The 24,658-nt window shown below is 56.8% G+C and overlaps 1 long non-coding RNA gene across 1 annotated transcript; it reads right to left on the bottom strand.

The window, feature by feature from the left end:
• Nucleotides 1-18,446: 18,446 nt before the first annotated feature.
• Nucleotides 18,447-22,492, bottom strand: LOC122463283. The gene is made up of 3 exons (XR_006286478.1): nucleotides 22,419-22,492; nucleotides 21,690-21,764; nucleotides 18,447-19,259 (listed from the first exon to the last, which is right to left on the bottom strand). It is a non-coding gene; the product is annotated as an uncharacterized LOC122463283 (long non-coding RNA).
• Between the last annotated feature and the right edge of the window lie 2,166 nt (nucleotides 22,493-24,658).

Raw genomic sequence — 24,658 nt, 5'->3', positions numbered from 1 at the left:
GGCTAGAGCAGGGAATTGTGCATCAAGATTCCTTAGTTCTCTACCCAGTGACGCAGTGTATGACCTTGGGCAAATCATTTCCCTTTGTCATGCCTCAGTTTCCCCATCAGCCAAAGGGGGATAATACCCACCTCCAGGGTTATGAGGTTCATGCTTGTTTGTAAAGTGCTTTGTGATCCTCCCATCATGCAAAGTGCAAGTTACACAGATTTGTTCTCTTGGTAAGGAAGGAGTCAGGTGGAAATAACTCCTGAGCCCAGCTGGAAATAACTTTTTTCCTTTTCTGCCCCATGGAGAAGAATAAAAAACCGGGCACCACAAACTCTGGTTAACAAAAGGAAAATCCAACCTCACAAACAGGTGCTCCACGGGGCCCCTTAAATCCCAGCACAGCTGGGAACTGGTGCTGTGTACAGGCAATTATTTCTGCTTGTCATCTGCACTTGGAAACGCACATGCCAGCCATACCAGCAGGCATAAGTCAGCCGGGGGAGTGGTGTGGGGAGAACACCCCCTATTATGCCCCAGATTGGCCTGTGGCAGGTCAGAGTCTGCACTCAGCTGGAATGACTATAAGAGGAGGATGAGGGTGCTGGACACGGACCCTGGGGTTCTTGCTGGCTCCCAGACTCTCCCTGCCTGCGCTATCTCATGTCTCCCTAAGTCCGGGCCTGGCCTCTGATCTCACAGAAAGGACATCTGGGGTTATTACAGTAAAGAGGCTCCACCCAAGTTCCCAGCCCCATGGCGCTGGGCGTTGTACATACACATCGGGAGAGAGAGACTGCCCTTGAGAGCTTGCAGTGCAGCTAGTCAGAGTGGTGGGAAAGGAGAGGCCCGGACCACACACCAGGAGCAGGAATGGAAGCCAGGTCTCCTGACTCCCAGCGCTCTAACCACTAGAGCACACTGCCTCTGCTTGACCACCCGCCTCCCCGCCTCTTTACTGAGCCTCTCGGTTCACCTGGCCCGCTGCTGCTAACCACAGCAGGTGGGTGAGGCGCGGGTCCCTCTGGCAGCAGAGGGGTGACGAGATGGTGCTCTGGGGCCAGGACGGGCGATCGCGCCTGCTGAGCTGGGTCGATTTTTTTTGTCCTTTGGCAATTTTTGCTCTTCTCGAGAAGGCACCTAAGAGCAGGCCGGTGTCGGCAGGCGGGAGGCACGGCTGCGGGAGCGTGGGAGCCAGGCCCCAGGAATGTGTCCGCCTCAGCCCGGCACTGCCCCAGGGGCTTTCACAAGGCCAGGAACGCAGGTGAAGGGTGGGGGATTAACACGGTTCAAAAGCTAGTGCAGGCAAAGACACTTTATTGCAGAGATGGGCCCGATCCGGAGCTCACACCCACCGGTGTAAATCAGGAAGCACTTCCTGGAAGCCAGAGGGATGTCAAATGGGCAGAAGATCAGAATCAAGCCCATAATCAATAAGGCCCCGATCCTGCCATCAGGAGGATGCAGGGAGGCGGCACTTGGGTTTTTCATGGTCCCAGGGGTCAGTGCTAGTGGATCCAACAGCAGGATCAGGGCCTAACGGAGTCGAGCAGCAGCAATCCACAGCCCATCTGGGGGGGGTCTGGAAACGCGGTGCCCCGGGTGAGAGAGCGGGGCTGCCGGGCGGAAGTGGAGCCAACCCAGCCCGCTGCTGAATGTGCTCGGCAGCCTATCGGACCGTCTGGTTCAGCGGGATATGGAGAGGCGAGGGCAGCACAGCAGCGGCCAAAGGGTTAACTTTCCACTGCTGAGTGGGGGCAGAGAAAACCACGTGGCTTCCCCAGGAGGCTGAGCCCGGCCAACCCAGTCTCCCCGACCCATGGGGAGATGAGGTGAATAATCTCAGGTATTCAGAGACAGTGAACTCCGCCCTCCTCCCCCCCAGTCTGCTCTCAGACTCCAGCTCTGCCAAGCTCCCCTACGCGGTGACAGTGTCACTTACTGCCAGCAGCAGCTGCCCCACGGGTCTCCGGGGCTCGGACCCTTAGGGCAAATCAGACTCCGCCCAACCTTGGGACTGTAAAATCCCCGGAGCAGCTTCTATCCTCCCCATCAGCACGGCAGGGCATGGGAGGGCCAGGGTCTCGGCCCCACAGCAGGAATTGTAGAGGGAGAAAAAAAGGCCACAACATGCTCCTGCTGGAGATCTCCCAGTGCTTTACAAAACACTCAGGCTCACAGTGCCCTGGGCAGGCAGGGAAGTCGGATGATGCCCATGAGGGCTATACACCCTCATGCTTCAGGGCACCAGCTAACCTCTACCTAATCAGGGTCAGGAAGAAACTTCTTCTGGGAGCAGGTTATCTTCTAACTTCTGGTTAGGGGGTTTCTTGTACTGCCCTCTATTGCTGGCCACTGCTGGTAAGAGGAGGTTGCGCTGGATGGGCGCCGGAGCTGGTTCGGTTCTGGCGGTTCCTAGAGGCTAGCTCTTCCAGGAAAGCTGTGTCCATTTTGCTCAGCACCACGTTCTCTTCAAGAGGGGAAGCGGCGTAGCAGTTAAAGCAGAGAGCTGCCCGTTCGGTCTCCTGGGGGCTTTCCAGGCTCTGACCTGCATGGTTCAGTATCAGGCCCTCTGGGTCCATCCGTCTGTACCGCAGCTGGGAGCAAGTGAGACTTGTGTGAGCTCAGACCCAGGGAGCAGGGGCGTCTGAACCTCAATGGTTAGCCTGAGCCGCAGCTGCTGCAGCAACATCCACGCTGCTATTTTCACTGCACTAGCATGTGTCCATATTGTCACTGACCCTACAGAGCTAGGTATAAACCCCTTCTAGGAGGGGCTTGGGTCTCCTCCTCTGGGAAAAGACCTTATCCATACAGGGTCACATCTGCCACATCTCTGCCACAGAGAGCTCACAGCTACCCCAGCCCCTCTCAGCAGGAGGCATGGGAAGGAGCAGTGCTGATGAGAGGATGGTGAGAGCACTTCCAGCAACTCCACTCCCAGCCTCCCCAGCAGGAGGCGCTGTCAGGAGCAGGGCAGACGCTCTGGCAGGGAAGGGGCTCCCAGCGACTCCAGTCCCAACCTCTCCCAGCAGGGGGCGTTCTCAGGAGCGGGGCAGAAGCTCTGGCAGGGAAGGGGCTCCCGGCGACTCCAGTCCCAACGTCTCCCAGCAGGGGGCGTTCTCAGGAGCGGGGCAGAAGCTCTGGCAGGGAAGGGGCTCCCGGCGACTCCAGTCCCAACCTCTCCCAGAAGGGGGTGCTGTCAGGAGCGGGGCAGACGCTCTGGCAGAGAAGGGGCTCCCGGCGACTCCAGTCCCAACGTCTCCCAGCAGGGGGCGTTCTCAGGAGCGGGGCAGAAGCTCTGGCAGGGAAGGGGCTCCCGGCGACTCCAGTCCCAACCTCTCCCAGAAGGGGGCGCTGTCAGGAGCGGGGCAGAAGCTCTGGCAGGGAAGGGGCTCCCGGCGACTCCAGTCCCAACCTCTCCCAGAAGGGGGTGCTGTCAGGAGCGGGGCAGACGCTCTGGCAGGGAAGGGGCTCCCAGCAACTCCAGTCCCAACCTCTCCCAGCAGGGGGCGCTCTCAGGAGCGGGGCAGAAGCTCTGGCAGGGAAGGGGCTCCTGGCGACTCCAGTTCTAGCAAGGTAACCAGTGAATCCAGTCTTCTAAGCAGGGGCCCGAAAGCTCTCATGTTTCTGGGCCCAGGAAGGAAAGGCTGGAGAGGTGCAGAGTGCAGGTGCAGCCCATGGCGCTGCCCAGGCTCCAGGCCCTAGGTCTGCCCCGTCTGCCAGCCGGGCAGCCCAGGGCACTCTGCACATGCCAGTGCTGTGAGGCAGCCAGCAGCGCAGCCAGCCATGGGTGGCTGCAGGGGCCCAGCTGGACTCTGCAGGGCTGGGTGTCTCTGGACACCCCCACCTGGCTGGCATGGGGTGGTTCTTGGCACAGCTCTCCGCGGGTGACAAGAGTCCAGCCCAAGGGAGAGCTGAGCTCTCCGGCTCCTCCAGGGGAGGGAGCGGCCCCTCGCCCTGCCGGTGCTGAACATGGCCCCTCATCCAGCCCCAGGGCCTCGCAGGCAGGAGGCCAAGGGTAACCCCAAGCGGGCAGAGGCAGCGTGGGGGGCAGGGCCAGGCAGGGGAGAGGGCAGTGATGGCGGGGGGGGGGGGGGGGGAGTGCAGTGCTGGGAGGGAGGCCGTGCTCAGCGGGGGGGGGGGGGGGGGCAGGGGGCAGTGGGCAGTGGGCAGCGCCAGGCAGCAGGGCTGGGGAAAAGGGTCATATCTTTCTCAACTCACCCACTTGCTGGCTCTCGTTCTCCCCCTTCCCAATGCTGACGACATGGCGCTAGGCCCATCTCCCCATCACCTCCCACAGTGGCTGGCAGGGGAGTCCTGGTACAGATCCCCCCCCAAGCTGGGCACTGGAGGTGGCTGGGTCTTTTCCAGCTGCTCGCAAGCCTGGGACATGGCAGGGTTTTACTAACCCCTGCTGAGACACTCCTAGCCAGTTCCTGCTGCGATGCCCGCACCAGCCCCCTGACCAACCGCATGCCCCCTGCCTAGCCTGCCAGCCCCCCTGCCTCCCCTGGCGATGGGAACAGTGCTCTCTCTCCCACCAAGAGCCAGCCACACAAGCACCGCCAGCTCACTGCCAAACCCAGGGGTGCTGCCCGCTCTCTCCCCACCTGCCAACCCCCGTGGGCGCTCTCGGGGCTCGGATGGGACTGGTACTCGGCAGTACGCTGCACCAGCCCCTTTCACGCTGCCCACTCGTTCTGCTGAATTGCAGCAGGCCGTTAAAAGTAGGACATGTCCAGCTGCCCTGGTGGCTGGCACTGCCCTCTCCGCACACCAAGGCGGGTGTCTGATGTGGCGAGAGCAGTGCCCAGGCATGGGTACTTTTTACCTCCTCGTAGCAAGTCGAGGTCAGCCCCATCCCCCCTGCTGGGATCCCCCCTCGAGAGCGTCTCCTGGCCGGCAGCGTCCACACCCCTCTCGCTGTGGTGCTCTGGCACCTCCCTCCCCATGCAGAGGAGCCTCGGTGAGCAGGGCTGGCAGCAGAGGCTCCAGGCTCGGTGCCCACCACAGCCCAACCCGGAACGTGGCGTCGCGGGGGACAGCTCAGAGTCCTTCCCCACTCCCCCGACCCCGTCTCCCGCCCTGGATCCCGGCGAGATGAGAGGCCCCCACGGCAGCAAGATTAAAAGGGACTGAATCACAGCGGCAAAGGGATTGCTGAGTAACCTACAATTACCCTAGGAACGGCAGGCCTCCTGGGAGCTGCCCTGCTTCTGCCCCTTTAACTGAGCCACCCAGGGGTTTGCTGGGGGCGGGGGGGAGGGCCAGGGGGACCCCTCCTGCTGGTGGACAAACCAGTCCTTATGTGGCTGCTAAGATCCCTGGTGCCCCCACAAGACCCAGACTCTCACAACCCTCCCTCCTGCACCAGTCACCCACATGGCCAGCTTTGCCAGTATCCCCAGCAGGGTGAGGTGCCTGTGGTCCCTGGGCTGGGGCCTGGCTGCCTGCCCCGGCCTCTCGGCAGTGTCAGGGCGGACAGTGGCTGATGCAGCCCTGCTCTGGGGGATTTCTAGACAGGGGGTCAGCACGGCTAGGCTTTCCCCACCACGTGCCCCATAGCCCCGCTCAGAGCTCAGCCCTCGCTCTCTGCTGTCCCGGTAGCTCCCCCTGCAGGCAGAACCCAGCCAGCTCGCTCCAGGGGCTCGAGCCCAGCCAGTCGCCACTGGGCCCTCAGGAGAGTGGGGTGGAACAAAATGGATTATCCAGCAGCACCAGTGCCCCCTTCATGTGCAAACCGGAGACACCGCATCAGGGAGCAGCGCACATGGCAAGCGTGGGAGGCGCCCGCCGGCCTAAGTGACCCTTCCCTGAGATCCGTTTGCACGTCCCCCCTTTCCTCCCCAATAAACAAGCCAACCAAAAGTGCAATTAGCTCCAGGATGCTTTCAATCCCTCTAACAAAATAGCCAAAGCAGCAGCTGCCTGGATCTCAGGAGCAGGCCCACAACAAGCCAGCTACGAAGAAATCCCGACATTAGCAGCCAGCCCTTATGGCAAGAGCCCAGCTACCCTACAACAACAAGCTGGCAACTCTAACATTAATAAGCTAAAGCCCAACGAACTCGAAACTTCTCAGATCTCCCGCAGATGCCCCGTGTGACCTCATGGCGTCTCTCTGGCCCTCGGTTCATTAACCCTTCCGTTCCCCCGCCTTTGGGCCGTGTTGGGTATTCAGACTGGCAGCCCTTTGGGGCAGGAGCTGTCTCTCGTTATGTGCTTGTACAGCACCCATCTCGCTTCAGGCCTGCAGCGTTATTGTCCTACTAACAAGAAGCAGCAACCCGGCATTGGCAAACAAGAGCCTCGTTCAGACATAACGACAACCCAGAGCCCTTACAATAACAACCCAGCGACCCTACAATAACAAAGCGCTGGGGCACTCACAGCACAGAGGAAGCTGTTTCAGCAAGGGAACGCGGCTGGGCTAGACCGGATCACAGCGCCCCCTACAGGACCAGCCATGGGAGAGTTCTGAACTCCCCAGGCACAGGCTGCCGGATAGGTGAGCTCCCTGGCAGTGCCCAGTTGCTGTGCCATGCAGAGAAATTCCACAGACGTGGAGCAGCAGGAATCCCGTGGCGCTGGGCTCTGCCTCTGTGTGGCTAGGACACGCTGGCAGTGACTGTTAGAAACTGACAGGGCCAAGCACGAACGCAGAGTGGAGGGCAGAGAACCTCGCCTACCCCGGCCCGCCCTTTCCCCATGGCCCTCCACCCAGTCCCAGCATTCCCAGTGCCCACGAAGGCCAGCCCCAATGGCCGAGCTGAGATGGACAGAGCTGGAGGCATCTGCTGTCACACTCTGCCCTACAGGCTGTCACGTAACCAAGGGGTCCTGCCTCCGCCTGCCGGAATTAAACCCTTTCCATAGGGGACTAGCACAAGGCCAGTGCTCCCACAGACCCGGGGCCGCTCGGCAGCAGACAGGACCTGCTAGGTCTTCCTGGCACTGCCAGGTTCTGGGTGGGTGGCACGTGCCCTAGCTCTGCTGATGGCACCTCCCCAAATCACAGGGCCTGGGAGCCCCTGCGATGACCCAAGGTGGGTTACTGAGGGGAACAACTCTGGCTGGACCCCTGCTCCCCATACAGTGCTCCCCTTATATTGAGAGCCCTGAGTGGATGCCCTCTTGGTACATGACATCAGATAAACCTAATAACCAAAGGGTACCCTGTGATACTTCCTTAACACCTGCCAATGATTACCTCAGGCCCACCAACAGGTACCCCAACACCCAGTATCAGGGCACACCCTGGCCCACCAGCAGGGCCCTGGTAGCTCCACACTTCCAGTCTCCCAGCCAGATATCCCAGAGGTCACCTGGTGGGACGGGAGAAGTAGGCAGAAGCTGGGCATGGCTCAGCTGGAGTCACTGCTCTCAGGCCGTGTGCCCGCTAGCCGACTGGCCCATAGAATCCACCCCCAGCCACCCACTTCCCAGGCTCGAACAGCACTCACTGGGCAGCAACACTGCAGGGAGCGGCTTTGGGCCTTTGAGCCACAGTGGAGGGGAGCCGGACTGGGAGGCCCAGAGTCTGGAGTACTGAAAGAGCCGAGCAGGCCTTAGAACTGGCACTGGCAAATCCAAGGCCCCCCTCAGGCTAGGGACCACAGCCACCTGGCCCTTCCCAGCAGCAGCAGGGATAGAACTTAGGCTCTCAGCGTTTGAGCGACAGGAGAATCTCCATTAGTCAACAGCAGCACAGGGCCTTTGACCCAGTTCTGATTTCATAGAACATCAGGGTTGGAAGGGACCTCAGGAGGTCATCTAGTCCAACCCCTTGCTCAATTTCATCCATGTTAGCCTCTTCATTACCATAGCTTCAGCCTCCAGTGAGCCGAGCTTTCCCCTCGATGAGAGCGAAGGATGGAGATAAGGAGGATAACAGAGGGAGTCCATCCAGTGTGTGATCTCTGGCTCAGCTTCCGTCTGGTCTGAATCCCAACTGGTCCCTAATTATCCTTTGTATCGCCCTGGCGTGGAAGGGGTTTGTCCTCAGGAGTCTGGATCTGATTCTAGAGACAAGTGGATGGGGTGAGCAGGTGATGTTCAGACCCTCTGCCCCTAGTCCCACGGCACAAACAACTCCAACCCAGGCCACGCAGATGGGATGAGGCGGCACGGATTGGTGGGGAGCCTGGGGGAAATGTCTGCCCATCCTCTCCTCGGTGCCTTTGTACACAACCATTGTTAATGGGCATTGGAGCTGGGGCCTCAGAACCAGACTCCCGGAGCTAAAAGAGTAACTCCATCAGCTGTGAGTCAGTAGCAGGCTCTTATGTCACTGGGGCTGGCCAGTCGGGGGAGACACGAATGCAGATGTGCTAGGAAAGAAAGGAACCATGAGCAGAGGAACCCCCAGCCTGAGCCCTTGTGCAGCATCAAGCCTCTTCCAAGGAACCATCTCCGGGCCACGGCTCAGGACACTGTTGCCAGGTAATTACTGGGAATTTGTGCCCTGGCCCCACCTCACACAATTTCCCCATGATTGAGACATGAATCAAGCCAACTCCCAGGGACATAAACAAACAAGAGGCTGGCGTGAAATCGCAGGTGATCCATGGGCCTCTCGGCCTTGACCCCATGAGCAGTGGCCGCTTGCCGTTTGGTTGGCCGTGCCCGGGTAGCACAGGCTCCTTCAGGCTGGGGTTTCCCAGGACGCCACTGGCTCTTGTGGTTGGCCCTGGGCCTGATCCCCTGTTCGCCACATGGGCTGGGTGCGACTCCGCACCCAGAGCAGATGAGACGGCTGGTCAGATCCAGGGGCGAGGCCTGTGTCTATAACCAGAGATTTGCCCAGCGCAACCCTCCCTCCTCCGCCCCACCCGCCCAGGATCTCAACACCCAGCAGCACCATTTGAGGCCTGGATCTGAACTCTAGGATGCCAGAGTCCACGGATCCCTCCCGGGGCTGTCGCTGGTTCCCCTCCCTTCCCCGCAGGGTGACTCACTAACCGATACCCGTTTATCAGCCAGCGGCTGCTTCCCAGGGCTCTGCTTGTTCCATGTTTGTTGGTGACAGCAAACACCATTGCTAGGCAACGGGGGGGAGGAGGTGGTCATGCAGGGGGAGGGAAGCGGGGGTCTCTGATCCCACCAGGAAGAAAGAGGCACCTGCGATTACCCAGTCCTTTGCTGCCGAGACCCCTGCCATTTCAGGGGAGGGCAGGTTAGTTTAGGGCCCCAGCAAACCCCTTGTATTTGCTCATCAGGGAAATCTCCTGCTGCCCTTTGCCTTGCCACAGGTTTGTCCAGTGATGGGCCGGGGCAGGGGGGAACGACGACACTCAAACAGCATTTTGCTCTGCTCTGCAGGTGGCTCAGGCTGGTGCCAAGAAGAAGAACTAGCTCTCACTTACACATCGCTTCTCCTCAGTCGATCTCAAAGGAAGGCATGATCATCATCTCCTTTTTACAGATGGGGAAACTGAGGCACAGAGTGGCACCGTGACCTGCCTATGGTCATGTAAGAGAGTAAACGGGAGAGCTAGGTGCAGAACCTACGAAGCCAGCTTCCCAATCCCCAGCTCTGATCGCTAGACCACACTCCCTCCTGAGCTTTGCCTTTCCCTGGGCTCTCTCTACGTACACCCCTCCTCTCCAGAGGAGGAACGCAGGCAGCAGATCTGGAGAGGGGAATCATGCGACAGTTGCCCTCTTGGCCCACTCACCGGGGACCTCCGCGCTAAAAGCACCAGCTGCTAAAGCTTGAGTCGCAGCTACCTAGCTGGGGGTGGGAAGAGCCTCACGGATGGGCCACGAAGGGGACCTCGAGCACACCCGGGGGGTCCAAATGCCCACGCACGTTCCCTCCCACTCCCGGACTCAGATGATTCCACAGACCAAGCCACGTCCTTGCAAGAGTGATGCACCATGCCAGGGCCGGAGAGAAAACAAGAGAAACTGAACTGAAAAGCAACTGTCTGGTGGCGCAGGCCCCATGTCGCCCTGTCCTGGGCAGACTGGGAAGCACGTACACCCCGGCAGAGAGCTGCTGAGGTGCGTTTGCTGCTCTGCGTGGCGCTCAGAGAGGGGTCTATAATCCCCTCGGCAGCAGGAGAGCAGAACTTGCTTTCTCGGTGGTCCAAAGCGTTTCCATTTGTCTGGAGCTGATTTCCTGCCACCAGGCTTTGGAAGTGGGGCTCACAGCCCATGCTTGCTGGCACATGGCAGCCCAGCAAGGCCATTTTCTAATCATGGTTCAGTGGCTCCTGTGTGAAATGAATCTAGAGGCTGACCCCCCTCCCCAGACCCTCCACAAGCCCTGGGAGGCCTTTCCCACAGGGCAGCATTGCACCCCATTTACAGGGCAACGCGGGTGACGCTGCCTTGCTGGGCCTGATCTTGGGCTCTCCACCGGGCTGTAGGTGTGAATCCAGCACCTTCCTGCAGAGGTACGTTCGCTCCAGAAATGTCAAGGTGGGTGAGCCTACATCGGACCCACTTCTGGTGAGAGAGACGAGCTTTCAAGCCCCATGGAGCTTGGCTTCAGGTCTGGGAAAGGGACTCCCAGCGTCCCAGAGAAATGCAAGGGGCGGGACGATCGCTTAGCAAAAGTAGTTCAGAAGAGCTCTCTGTGGCTCAGAAGCTGGTCTGTCTCCCCAACAGAAGCGGGTTCAATAAAGGAGATGACTTCCCCCACCTCGTCTCTCTAATCTCCTGGGACCCCCGTGGCTACAACAACACAGCAAACAAATCTAAACCGTTCAGTCAGTTTCACTCAGCTGTTTGCGCTGGCTCAGCCCAGCTCTGGGGTGAACCCCTCCCGCTAACTCTGTCCCCTGCAGCGGGTGGGGCTGTCTCTCGTTTTGAGGAACATCTCCACCTGCAGGGGAAAGACCAGTGCCACCATCTCAGCCGGGCCCCAAACCAGCCAGGTGGCCGCTCCCCCTCTCGTTTTGTGTTGTGCTGACACACTCGTCTTCACAGCTGCACCACGCAGACACACGTGTTGTCACACACACACAGTGGGTCTTGTCTGCACTCCAAACGCTGCGGCAGTAGCTAGGTTGACAGGAGAATTTTCCCAGCGATCCAGCGCTGTTTACACTGGGAGTTAGGTTTTTCACACACGCCCGCCCCCGAGAGACACAGTTATACCGACCTAATTCCCAGTGTAGACCAGACCTCAGACCCACACACCTTATAACGCCAGGTATATCTACACTCAAAATAACTCCTCTCCAGTTAGCCCCACTCCAGTGAGAGCACGCTGCGAAATAACGCTCCCGCAGCACCGAGCAGTTGCACTAGCGGTACAGAGGCGCCGAGTCCCCACTAAAGTCGAGCTGTAAGTCAAGTCAGCTAAATAGGTTTTGTCATAAATATAAAGGGAAGGGTAACCACCTTTCTGTATACAGTGCTATAAAATCCCTCCTGGCCAGAGGCAAAATCCTTTCACCTGTAAAGGGTTAAGAAGCTAAGGTAACCTCGCTGGCAGCTGACCCAAAATGACCAATGAGGGGACAAGATACTTTCAAATCTGGAGGGGGGAGAAAAAGGCTTTTGTCTGTCTGTGTGATACCTTTGCCGGGAATAAATCAAGGATGCAAGCCCACTAACTTTACAGGAGTTGGAGGGCTTGCATCCTTGATTTATTCCTGGCAAAGGTAAGTAATCTAGCTAGAAAATGCATTAGGTTTTCTTTGTTTTGGCTTGTAAATTCGCTGTGCTGGAGGGAATGTGTATTCCTTTTTTTGTGTCTTTTTGTAACTTAAGGTTTTGCCTAGAGGGATTCTCTGTTTTTTGAATCTGATTGCCTGTGAGATTACCTTCCATTCTAATCTTATAGAGTGTTTCTTTTATCTTTGTTTTGTTCTTCTAATAAAGTTCTGTTTTTTAAGAATCTGATTGGGTTTTTTGGGTCTTAAAAATCTGGTTTGTGCTTAAAAAGCTGGTTTGTGCTCATCTTCTTTATTCTCAAGCCTCCCCAGGAAAGGGGTGTAAGGGCTTGGGGGGATATTTTGGGGAAATAGGGACTCCAAGTGGTCCTTTCCCTGTTCTTTGTCTAAATCACTTGGTGGTGGCAGCATACTGTTCAAGAACAAGGCAAAGTTTGTGCCTTGGGAAAGTTTTTAACCTAAGCTGGTAAAAATAAGCTTAGGGGGTCTTTCATGCGGGTCCCCACATCTGTACCCTAGAGTTCAGAGTGGGGAAGGAACCTTGACAGGTTTCTTTAGCTGACTTGACTTCAGCCACCGCGGGGACGTCTACACTGCCATGAAATGCCCGTGACTGGCCCATGTCAGCTGACCCAGGCTCAGTGTAGATGTATCCTTTGACTGCAAAATAAGTGCATCCCCGTCCAAACCTGCACCGCAAGAATGGGTTTTAGGGACCTGATTGATCAAGCCCTGCAAGTCTGTCTGTAGCTCAGCCCTCAGCTACCCCTGGGCAGCAGCCACCCTGCTGGGGATCTCTCAGGAACAAAAACTCAGCGACCATGACACATCCTTCCTTGTAGCTGGCTGAGAAGTGTCAGTCCTGTGCTAAGCAGCCTCTAATCCCTTCCTCAAACTGTGTTGCAAAACAAACACATGCACCCCACCTCCCTTGAATTAGCTGCAGTGAACTGTGGATGAGAAAAAGGAATCAAGCCAAGTGTTTCAGGATATTTTGAGAATGAACAGACAAAATGAGTTATATACTCATTGATGCCCTGTCCTATGCCTCAACAACCAGCTACACACACACACACACACACCCCAATTATATTGTCCTGTAGAATACTTGGACTGTGGGCACGCTACAAAAGTGAACGGGCCAGGGGTGGAGTCTTGGGGGGGAAGAGGTGGAGCGAGGCCTCAGGGAAAGAGGAGGTGTGGGGGCTTGGGGATAAGCGGTGGTATCATGGGGGGAATGGGTGGTGTGGGGGGGCAGGGCCACGGTTTGGGCCCCTGTGACCCCCCACTTTCAGAGCGCTTCCGCTGCTCCTGCTCCACGGCCCACCTGTGCCACAACAACTGGTTTTCTACATATAAAAGCGAGGGCCAGCGTTAGAGAGTAGCAAGCAGGACAATTGCCCGGGGGCCCCACACCACAGGGCCCCCCACAAAAGCTATGTTGCTCAAGCTTCGGCTTCAGGCCCAGGTGGTGGGGCTCCAGGCCCTGGGCTTCAGCCCCATGCAGTGGGGTTTTGGCTTTCTGCCTTGGGTCCCAGCAAGTCTAATGCTGGCCCTGCTTGACAGACCCCATGAAACCTACCCACGGCCCCCCAAGAGGCCCTGGGCCCCTGGTTGAGAACCACTGCTCTACAGAAGCATGACCTTGTCATGTGAAACCCATGTGAGTCTAGGAGTCATGCTAAGGCTATACAAGCAACATACAGTTCCCATCAGACACTTATGTTAGCCACACTAAGAGTGTAAGAGCCACATACATACCTTGTGTGTTGTCACACGAACTACACTAAGGTGACGTGAGTGACACAAATGCTGTCTGGTCCGCATGAAAGCCAGGCTGGCCACATGGGTTCTACCTATGAAAACTGGGGTATTCTCCCCTGATCACTGGGGGGGTGTGGGACATTCTCTCTTTGTACTACCCATGACCCCCAGCATCACTGTGACCCATTAACGGAGCGCTTTCCCTCCCCGCCCCCCATCCCCAGCTGCCCCCGTAATGTACCTATGTTGTTTTCCAGCTGGCTAATTTAAGCGATCACTGGCTCGCCCAGGACAGTGACATGCTAATTGCGAAGTATGATAAGAATTCTGGGCCTGGGAGCATGCACGCTGCATTCCAGCGCGCTGCGAGATGGGCACGCTCCAAGGCAAAGGGTGTGGAGGCAGTTTGTCCGTTGCAGCTGCTTCAGCTCCAGGAAGGCCAAGGGGCCCAGCTCAGAGCGAACCTGGCCCCCACGAGAGAGGGGCCCAGGAGACAGCGTTTGGCTCTGGAAGGGAATGCTCTCAACATCTGGAGGGGGTCCTACTCAGGGGTGGGGCCGTTGCTGTTCCTTTGCTAACAAACACCAGAGTCTACACAAAACACTCGTGCAATGAGTGTCACGGCCTCAGCTCAGACTCTCAGGCCAAAGCGTGGGGGGGGGGGGGGAGATCTGGCCTAAGGTTCCAGCCACCCTGGGCACCAGGACAGACAGACCTTCCCATGGCAGCGCCTGCAGGCAAAGGAGTCCCCAGCGGTGGGGCTGGCTTCCCGTGGGAGGTAAAGGTGCTCAGCTGGGCGGCTAGGAAGCCCCGCAGAGCACCAGGCTGCCCTGGCCTGAACCACTGAGCCGGCAGCAGTGGGCCCCGCAGGGGAACTCTCTGTACCCCTACGCTCGCTTCCCAACCGCTGCAGGAGAGCCGGTGGCTGCTGCTGCGCCTGCCTGGCACCGAATCACCGTACCGCGTGGCACCGCTAGCACGCGGGGGACGGGCATCTCCTGAACAGCCGGGGCTGTGGGTCAGCACTGAGGGGCAGGGGCAGGGCTGGCGTGGTGGGGTCCCCAGACCGGAGTAGCAGGGGGGGGATATGGGTCAGCACCGAGGGGAAGGGGCAGGGGCAGGGCTGGCACGGTGGGGTCCCCAGACCAGAGTAGCAGGGGGAATATGGGTCAGCACTGAGGGGCAGGGGCAGGGACAGGGCTGGCGTGGTGGGGTCCCCAGACCGGAGTAGCAGGGGGGATATGGGTCAGCACCGAGGGGAAGGGGCAGGGGCAGGGCTGGCGCGGTGGGGTCCCCAGACCGGAGTAGCAGGGGGGATATGGGTCAGCACTGAGGCCCCTCTTCCTTGCTGAGAGGTCTACCCACCCCCCTGCCCGCAGACCAGCTGGAGTTCAGAGTCCTCATGGCACGGCAGGGCAGGCTTTGTTGCTCACTGCAGATTAGAGCCGTGTTCCCGCTGCAGACCGGGAGGTGTGGGGAGGGGGGCGGGGGGGGGGGCAGGGGGCAGCGCTCCAGCCAGAGGCCTGACCTTCGAAGCTGCTCTTTCAAAAGACGAAAAGGGCAAAGGGCCAGAGTGCTCCAGCAAAGAGCGAGGCTGGGGAGGGAGAAGCCAGGCTAGGAAAGACCCAAGACACTGAGCCGCTCTCCAGACGCTACAGCCAGGCCAGGCCTGGGCATCTGCTCAGCTTTGTTTCCCAGAATCTTTTCCTAGCCCAGAGGGGACTGAGCTGCGGACTCACCGACCCTGCCCTGGCCTGCAGGATACCTGTCATTCCAGCCCTGGCATCCTCACCCACACAGCCCTGCCGGTGCCCCTCAGTCCCGCCCCGCAGCCCCCTGGCTCTCACAGCCCTGCCGGCGCCCCTCGATCCTGCCCCATGGCCCCCTGGCGCTCACAGCTCTGCCGGCGCCCCTCAGTCCCACCCTACAGCCCCCCTGCCACTCCACCCCATTCGCTGTCCTCCTCTCCCCTCCCAGCGGCATTCGCACTCGTGTGCTAGCACAAAAATCTGCACCATGTCCTGGCTGCTGCATAAGGGTCAGTGACGCTGGGCTCCTTTTCCGTGGGCCACTATCCAGCTGCCATTGTCCTCCCCTTTTCCAAAGAGCCCTGTCAGCATTGCTCACATTCCTCACCAAGGATCAGCTCACAAGGCCCATCTCCAGGCTTTGATGTTGCAACCCGAGCCAGTTAATAGCATCCCTGTTTACATCTCACTGGGCCCAGACAGTGTAATTACCCTATTAGCCAGCCCTCCCTGAACCAAGCACTCCCTGCCCTTACACAGCCACCCCTGGACACAAACCAGCACCAGCAGTGCACAGATCCACCCTGCCTGCAATCACTGCAAGCTCCTCTTGCTTGGATTCACTAGACTCCATCTAGCCTGCCCCGGAGCCTTCCGCCTGTAGTCTTTCCTCCAACACTGTGGTTCGCAGGAGGGAGATGATACTCCCAAAGTCCCTCCCACCACCAGATTCCTGGTCCCTCTTCCATCTTTCTTTTAACATGGCTGTGTAACATACTGGCACCATGTGCATTAGATTCCAGTTTAGTGTCTGGGCCACTGGAAGATAACAGCTTACTATTGCAGCTGGTTAATGGAGTTACTCCTGTAGCTCAAACAGGAGAGGTCTGTGGTAATGATCCCAGGGTTGAGGCCCAGCTGCTGACCCAGGTGGGGATTGGTCACACATGCACCACGGTTTATACCTAGAACACACTGACCACCAATGGGGCCCTGGGCAGCTGCTCTGGAGGAGAGCAGAGAGCAGACCCTGCCTTGGTTAAGGGCCAGACTCTTACTAGAGATGAATAGTATCTTAGCACACAGATAGCCCTACTGACATCAATGGACTAAGGTGTATCACAGTCCAACCCTAGGATGGGGGTTTCAGAAGCACCTTAAGGAGTCAGATGCCCAGCTCCCACTGGCATTCAATGGGATCTGGGTGCCCAACTCCCTTAGGCACCGTTGAAAATGCCACCCAAAGGCTCCCATTTCTGAATGGGTTTTAGGCCCATGTTGCAGCAGTTTGGACCCTGGAATCGGAGTTGTTTGGGTTTGAGATGTTGGCTTGGACCCATCTCTGGTTTCAGGCCTAGCATGAGCAGGGCAGAAGCAGAGTCCCAGGCCTGAGTCTCTTGAGTCAAGACAGGGTAAAGCTTTGGGTAATGGGGGGAAAGCACCGCATGGGGCAGGGGGGGATATTCCACCCAACAGGAAAAGAAAGAGCAGCTGAATTGTCTTCACTGGGACCCACCCCTAGTTGGCCCAGCCTAGCAGCCAGGGTCAGACATACCATGCCAATCAAAATCAGACCTGAAATGACTTAAAACAAAATCAAATCCCATCGTGAATCAAATAGCAAGGCCAGAACCGGGACGCAGTGCTCCTTAGCGTTTGCTCTTCTGCTGTTAATGTGACTTTGGCACCTCTTCTAGTCAAAGGGGGGAGCGGAGAATTTTGCACATCGGTAAATCTGGCTAAGCCCCTACCACCAGCCGCGGGCTTCCACATTCCGCAGGAGTTTTGCGGCTCTGTGTGTTGCACTCTATGTGGCATTCCCACAGTGCCTTCTAGCAGAGGATCATTAGCACTTCAACGCTATGGCAATGGGCTCAAAAAGGCTGCTAAAACTAAGCAACGGAGCAGATGCATTGGTTTCATTTAAACTAGTTTAGTTAATCCAGTGCAACGTTTGGGTGCAAACTCTCCTATTGGTTTAAAACCGGTTTTCCTCAATAAATCTCCTAGTGCAAGCTAATGTGATAAGAGAATCTACCTACAAAGCTGCACCAATTATAAAAATCTCACCTTTAGCTCAGCTGGTACAACTTTGCACCCGCACCAGTCTACAATGGAACTGCAAAGGACTATACAAATGCTAATGAAATAAGCCTCAACCCAAGCCGTGAAATGGTATCACCTTAGGACAGGTGGGGACTTTCTGATTAGCCAAAAAATGCCATTTGAGGGGCAACCCGAAACTATGTCTCACCCCTCTCTGATGCTCTGGATTTGCCAGCAAACCAAAAAAACCAGCTATTTGCACAGCTCTGCTGCAGAACAGAAACTGTCCGTGACTTAGTTTCTCTCCCCTGGAAAGCTGAGGACACTGCTGGGATCTGAACCCTGTGACTGGGTGGCATCCACTCCCGAGGCCCTAATCTCGCTTTCCTTTCTCCCGTCACTCTGTTAAACCTTCTGAAGGACAGAGCCCAGGAATAACCAGCCAGCAGCACAAAGGAAGGATGCTCTCAACGGACAATGGCAGAGAAGTGAACTTAATGGGGGGCAGACTGGGGCCCGGAATCCTAGTGCTCTGGACACGAGCGTGTTTGGGGTTGATCATTTCAAATACTAACACACACGTTCTCTTCCTCTCCAGCCTGGCCTTTGCCCCCGGGGGGCACGAGACAGCACTGGGGTTGAGCAGGCGCCCCCCAGGAATAGAGGCTGCCAGGACAGTCACAGCAAACCCCTTTACCACAAGGGTCATTTCTTTAGTGCAACAGCACCCCCTGCTGGTGAAATCCAGGGACTGGCTGGCACTCAGGGCACTCCCCTTGGTGAGGCTGGGTCAGGAGAAGCTTGCAAAGAGGCTGAGTTTTGCAAGCCCCCAAGGCCACAGAGGGCAGAGGGGTAGTGTTATCTAGCAGCTAGAGCAGGACACCTGGGTTCTACTCCTGGCTCAGACATTGAGACAGGGCCAGAGGAAGCCACTTGCTCAAGATACAGGTTTCCCCATCTGTGTAAGGGGAATCCTGCCAGTGCAGGCTGAGCGTTAACCCATTAATGACTGTCAAAGAAAAGTTCCTATTATTGCCCGGTCAGTGTGGGAGTGTTTCCTACAGCGTGTGCCCCAGCAGTTAGGGCTTGGGCCATGCCCACAAGTCCCCTGCTATGTCCCCTCACTGTGTGTGTAGGTCTGGCTTGGCCACCTGGCTGGAAGGTTCCTGCCTCCGAGAGGAGGGCAGGGTTTCAGTGGGAACAGATGGGCAAAGGCTAGTTTTGGATCATGCTCAGAGATCTCAGAAAGGGCCAAGCTCAGGTTTGCTGATAAATCAATTCTGCGGTAGGTCGGGCCAGAGCCTTGGAAACTTACAGCCCCCATGGCACTCCTTAGAGAGAGGGACACAATCAGCTGCATGCAGCAGGGCTAGAGTGGAAAGCAGGTTTGGACCTTAGCAAGAGCCTCCACCTCTGGCAAACACTACAGGGCAGATTCTCAGGTGCATCGGGAGGGGACCAGCAGGAAGCTGGTTACAGCTCCTGGATTCTCTGCCTCAGAGCAGGTTAAAGCAGCCAGGGGTCCCTGTTTTAACGGGTCTCAGTTGGTTATGGTCCCTTAGTGACCATTTGCCAGCTGGGCATTGCCAGAGCATGCTGTGCTCCAACCATGCCCCCTCTCCACCCTGGCGTGCCCCCTACACCAGGGGAGGTGCTGGTTCCAGAGAAATGCCAAGCAAGGGGCTTGCAAGTAGTTTCCGCTTTCTTGGCATCACTCTGGTCCTGTGTCATTGCCCCTTGGGTGAGGCTGGTGCTTTACAGAGCTATAAGAGACGTGAAGCTCGCCCCAAGGAGCTGATCACATAAAGCCCCAATCCTGCAACCAGACCTAACAGCCCAGGCCCCTGCAACCCTCGATTGCTGGATCAGGGCCACAGCCTGAGGTGAGCCAAGGATACATGGGGAAGACTATGCTGGAAAGGGCCCACGTCTATTCGCTCCCAAAGACACCAGGGAAGGAGCATTTTCTCTCATAAACAGGCTTCCAACCCAGCGACGCTTCTCTTCCCAGACTGAGGATGATTCAGGTGGGGTCTGCGTGGGTGGGTGCTTGGCCGGCTGGCTAGGTGTGGCACAGCTGGTGCTAGGAAAGGAACAAGACACTGTTATTTCCCTAGCAATTTACTCAGGCCCAAACGAGGAATTGCCTCAGGCTGGTTTATCCTGAAGTATAACCGCACAGTATAACTGGGCTAGGGGAGTCACTGCCAGGGCTACAGCCAGGGTTTCTGGCCACTTCCTGCCTAGGCTAATGTCAGAGTTTCTTTAGGGTTACCATATTTGAACATTCAAAAAAGAGGACACTCCACCGGGGGGGCGGGGGGGGGTGGATTTGCTCCTGCCCTCCCATCCCCAGCCCTGCCCCAACTCCACCCCATCCCCATCCCAACTCCTTCCCCAAAGTCTCCACCCCAACTCTGCCCCCTCGGGCCCTTCCCCAAATCCCCGCCCTGGTCCCGCCTCCTCCCCTGAGCGCGTCGAGTTCCCCCTCCTCCCCCTTCCCTCCCAGCCACGCAAGACAGCTATTTTGCGGCGCAAGCGCTGGGAGCTAGGGGGAAAAAGTGGGCACTCTCTCGAGTGATCATCATTCACTCTCTTTCTTGAATGATCAACTCTTCTTTGGGGAAAAAATAATAATGGCAAATCCTGGACGTTTTTAGATATTTAAAAATTCCTCCCGGACACTGATTTAAGAACCAAAAAGCCAGACAGGTCCTAGAAAATACGGACGTATGGTAACCCTAATCAACTTGTATTTTCATAGTTGTGGCAAATTATGTGGGGGTCATACCATGGCACGGCGGCGGGGGAGGGACAACAATTCAGACTTATTGACAATAGACATTGATATTCAAAGAGTTACAGCTTTGTAACCATTATACACAAATTGCAGGCAGTGGCATTGTAGCCATGTTGGTCCCACACTATCAGAGCGGTCAGGAGAACCTGACAAAGAGCTCTGCGTAAGCTCATCTCTCTCACCAACAGAACATGGTAAGTAAGAACAGTAAGGGATTACCTCGCCCACCTTGTCTCTCTAAAAAACACAAATTATCAGCAGCACAGGTCAAAATATACAAAGTAAATATCCTGAAATCAAGTCCTAATAAATTCTCAAGCATCAGTTTTCTTACTTTGCCTTTCTGTAAATTTCGATGATCGATGGAAATATTTTCTCATCATTTGTGTGCGTGGTGAAGTCAACGTTTACCAACACAAATCTAATCCTGCCAAGCCAAGGTACAGAGCAGGCTATGAGAACGGTCATGTCTCTGGCTGTCTGCATGTATAGGAGGGAGTGCATTTCTCACTGTGTATTTGCGCATCTGTTTGTGGGAGATGGGGTGCTTAGATCTGTGCGCTCTGATGGCTGTGTTTGTGCGAGTTTGCCCCTGAGAGCGTGTGCATCTCTCCTTGTGAATGGGATAAACGCCATCCCATTCCCACTGCACTAAACCTGGGCCAGACCCTGCTTCTCACCACATGGAGGCACTGGTGAGCACATCGTGGAAATCCCACGCCTTAGTGCCGATGGGCTTGTCCCCGGAGAGTTTTGTACTTCAGTGTGATTTTAGTACAGACAGAAGGTGCCAGACAGCCAGCCCTAGAGAGCAGAGGCCTCAACTTCCACTGCTGCCCCTGCTCTGTGGGTATGCCCCCCCACCCTGAGGCATGATGGGAGATCAAGCTCTATGGCCCAATAACTCCTTGATCTCTTCCTGGCGCTGCCAGCAAAGGGGCAAGTTAACGCACGTGGGGTTGGGGGCTCTGTCCAGTAGCCACTAGACTCCAACAACTTTCGGTCACGACCGGGGCTGGATCTGAACCTGTGGCCTAGCAGCCACAGGCTCCACTTCCATTTCCAGGCCATGCAGAGGGCTTTGCGAAGGGATGCGCACATGCCCGGGGCCTAGGGCTGCCTCTAGTTTCTGGTGTGGCGTCCAACCTGGCTTGACATGACCCAAGAGATGGCCCCTCAGCCACTGCTCTCAGGCCATTATCCCTTACACCCTACCTGCCAAAGCCAGACCCCTCACTTTTGGGACATGCGGTGTGCCAGCCTCAGCCCCCTCCTTAAGTCTAAGCCCAGTGCCCACAGCCAGAGGCAGATTTGGGGAAGAGAGGGAGCTCCTGGTGACAGGGAGCGATACCATCAGGCTCAGCAGCTCCATTGGGAAACCCCCTCGTCCCCGCTGTGCCGGTGCCAGGCTCCTCGTGCCAATGCGTTTCGTTCAAGCTGCTTGCCAGAGGGAGGGTCTGCTCACCATCACCAGCCACACCACCGGGTCTGCCCCCTCGCCAGGGCCACAGGGAAAGCGACGCTGGGTTGCCTCTCACTATTTGAGGACTGACACAGCAGAAGAGACAGAGCAAACTATTGTTCTCCTGGTGAGGAGAGAGAAAGAGAGACTTTACCTCCCCCTAGGTACAATCCAAAGACAGGATTCAAGCCTCATGAGCTCTAACGGACCATGACAAGCATGCAATAAATTAGCATTCATGAACGTCCCACCTGAGATCAGGGCCCCGTTGTGGTCTGCGTTACACAAACAGTGAGAGAAAGTCGCTGTCCCCTGGAGATCACAGGCTGTAGAAGGGAAACATGCACAGACTGGAGAAGTAACTTGCCTGAGGAGGTCCCAGAGCAGAGCAAGGAATAAACTCCAGGTCTCCTCCCGCCAATGTGTGCTCGATCCACTAGGCCAAACTGCCCCTAAACCATGCTAGATTCAGATCCAGTCTGGCAGAGTAGCCCAGGGGATCTCACTCTCCCCAGCCCAGAGCACACCTTGCCACTGTGCGGCTGAAACTGGCAGCTTTAAGTTGTTGGACACTGTAACAGGCCACAGACTCACTGCCGCAGCGCCTCCTGCTGGTCATCTGGGAATTAGCTCTATTCCAGCACTTGGAGTGTCACCTGCTAGCCGGTGTCTCTCCTGCCTCAGGCCCCGTGTCCCTCCCAGACCCCAGTGCCCTTTACCTCAGGGCTCTGCCCACAGCAGTGCCCCCCACACTCTGGGTCTCCCCTCCCCAGGGGAACCCCCAACCTTCTAAGCCCACCTTGTCTCAGTGGCTACTGCCAGTCATCATCTAGCCCCCTTTCTCTGGGGCAGGTGCAGTCTGTAATTGCCACTCATTATCAGCAAGGAGGTTGGAAGTGCCGCCTTTCTTGGCCCAGCTGCCTCCCTGCAGCCCCAGTACCTCCTTTGGCCTTCAGCAAGGCCTCAGCCTGGGGACTCACCAAGCCAGAGCCCCCGGCTCTGCTCTGTTCCAGGTACCCTGTGCTCCCAGACAGCTAGGTCCTTCCCACTCCAGCCCTGGAGTGAGACTCTGGCGCCTGGCTCACAGCCCTTTTATCAGGGCCAGCCGTGGCCTGATTGAGCTAGCCACACCTGGGGCCAGCTAGCCAGCCAGCCTCCCTCAGCCGCTCTGAATCTCTTTTCTAATTGGGTCCCCACCACAGCCCTCTCCAAGGGCTGCTTTTAACCCCTGCTCTCCTGGAGTGGGGAGCCGCCCCACTACAGACACCAAGTAATTCTATTTTAAAAGTTACTAAAAATATTTAGAGGAACAAGGAATGGTAGGCTGGCTTTAACCGGCTCTCGCTCACTGCCAGCTCGGGGGTGCGGCTTTCCCTATTCAGTCACAGGAGTTACCCGGGGGCCACCATGACCAAACAAATGTCACATTTATTAACTGGCGCTATTTTCATACGAAAGAGAGCAGGGGAGCCAATCAAACACAAGCTGACAGAATACAGGCGCTGGAGTGGAGACTTCCGTTACAATCTCAGCTGTCTCTCTGGGGAGAGCTTAACGGTGATTGCCGTGAGCAGGTAACAGCCCCTGGGGGCGCGTGTCTCGTGGTAAGAGAACGCCCAAGTCTGTTGTTGTGAATCCATTCTTTCGTGTGTCGTCAGCCAACTAAGAACGTTCGCTGACGGGCAAACGAATTTTGTTTTGGGGCCGGTGGACCTGCTGGTGATTAATAACTAACCAGCCCGATTCGAATTGGGAACGTAAGCAGTCTTAACGGCATCCTGTGACATTGAAGCAAATGTTTAAATCAGTTGCTTAGAAGAAGCCATCGAAGGAGCTGTGTTTGAAAATAGGCCAATTATAAATCTTAAATCCACCTGCACTCTACTAGGTCTTTTTCCCAGTGTTTTAGCCCATCTCCTCTCCAGGAATACCTAGTATGACAGCATTTCAATAGTCCAACAAAATCGTTACAAGAGTTTGAAGACCCTTTGCGGCGTCTCAGTTAACTCCCTCTCACCAACCCACGCCAAAGTCTTAGGGAGGTTTCCCTTGAGATGGTTTCTCTGCCTTAGCCACAAGCCCATCATTCCTCCCCTCTGTCCTGCCACAATGAGCTACTGCTAAAGTCAGCTAGCAAAACTAACCCCCCCAACCCTCCTAGGGTTGAGATCTCAAGTAGGGCTGGGCAGAACTAGCTGCACTGAAGGAAGGGATCCATCCCCCGTCTAGTTTCCCAGCACAAATAACTTTCTTGGGTCCTGGTCACATGTGGTGTCTGACATTTGGGCCTTGGCGGAGTTTTGTTAGTGTATTATTAGGATAGTGGTTTTACATGGCATGGTTGTTTAACACAGTGCAGCCAGAGAGTCATCTGGAGGGAAGGGGGCCCAGAAATGGGCACACAGGGGCATGCAGAGCAGTGACTCACCAGCCAGCACAACCCCCCCACGGCTGGGCATGGCATTCCAGGATGTCCTCTGCTGACATCCCCACACGACAGCTGCTCCAGCCCTGCACTGATCCGCGGCTCTCCTAGTCAGCCCTCCGGCCAGCTCACTTATAGCCCCCCCATTCCAGGGGGAGACAGAGTTCCACCACCCAGCAATCCAATAACCTCATGCCAGATCTTCGGCCCAATTCTGGGCTCAGTTCCTTACACCCCTTGAATGTGGGGGGCAGGGTGTCACACAACCTTTCTCCAGGGCCAGTTCTAGGCCAGGGACCTTGTAGCAAGCCACTGCAGTCCACTCCCTCAGGCTCCTGGCTGCCTCCCTGGACCACTTCCAACCTCAGCCTGTCTCTAGGCCCTTTTCCCCAGCTCCCACCTAGGCAACCTCCTCCACAGACCCTTCTCTCCTTCCCAGGCTCTGCAGAGCCCCTTCCTGCTCTTGGACTAGGCGCTGCCTGTCAGGGATTTCTCCCTGGGGGGCCAGCTCCTGTCTGCCTCTCCCCAGACTGTCAGTGTGTCTACATCTGTCCGTCTGCCATTCACCATCACTCCCATCAGCAGGGGATCCTCAGACCAACTCTCCTCCTACTTCCCCCCAGTCCCCTGGAATCCTTCCTTTATTAGCCACCAGCTCCCCTCAGCTGGGCCTGGCCCACCCTCCAGGTGCAGGCAGGTGCACTGAGTGCCCGCCCACTCCCGTTAACTCTTTCTCTGCCAGTGTGGAGTGCACACCCCATCACCAGGCCCCCAGGGACATTCCCTCCCTCTGCT

This window comes from Chelonia mydas, chromosome 18 (assembly GCF_015237465.2).
Source record: "Chelonia mydas isolate rCheMyd1 chromosome 18, rCheMyd1.pri.v2, whole genome shotgun sequence".
Classification (NCBI taxonomy): domain Eukaryota; kingdom Metazoa; phylum Chordata; order Testudines; family Cheloniidae; genus Chelonia; species Chelonia mydas.
Note: the sequence above shows the minus strand (reverse complement) of the source record. Positions and strands in the feature narration are given on the sequence as shown.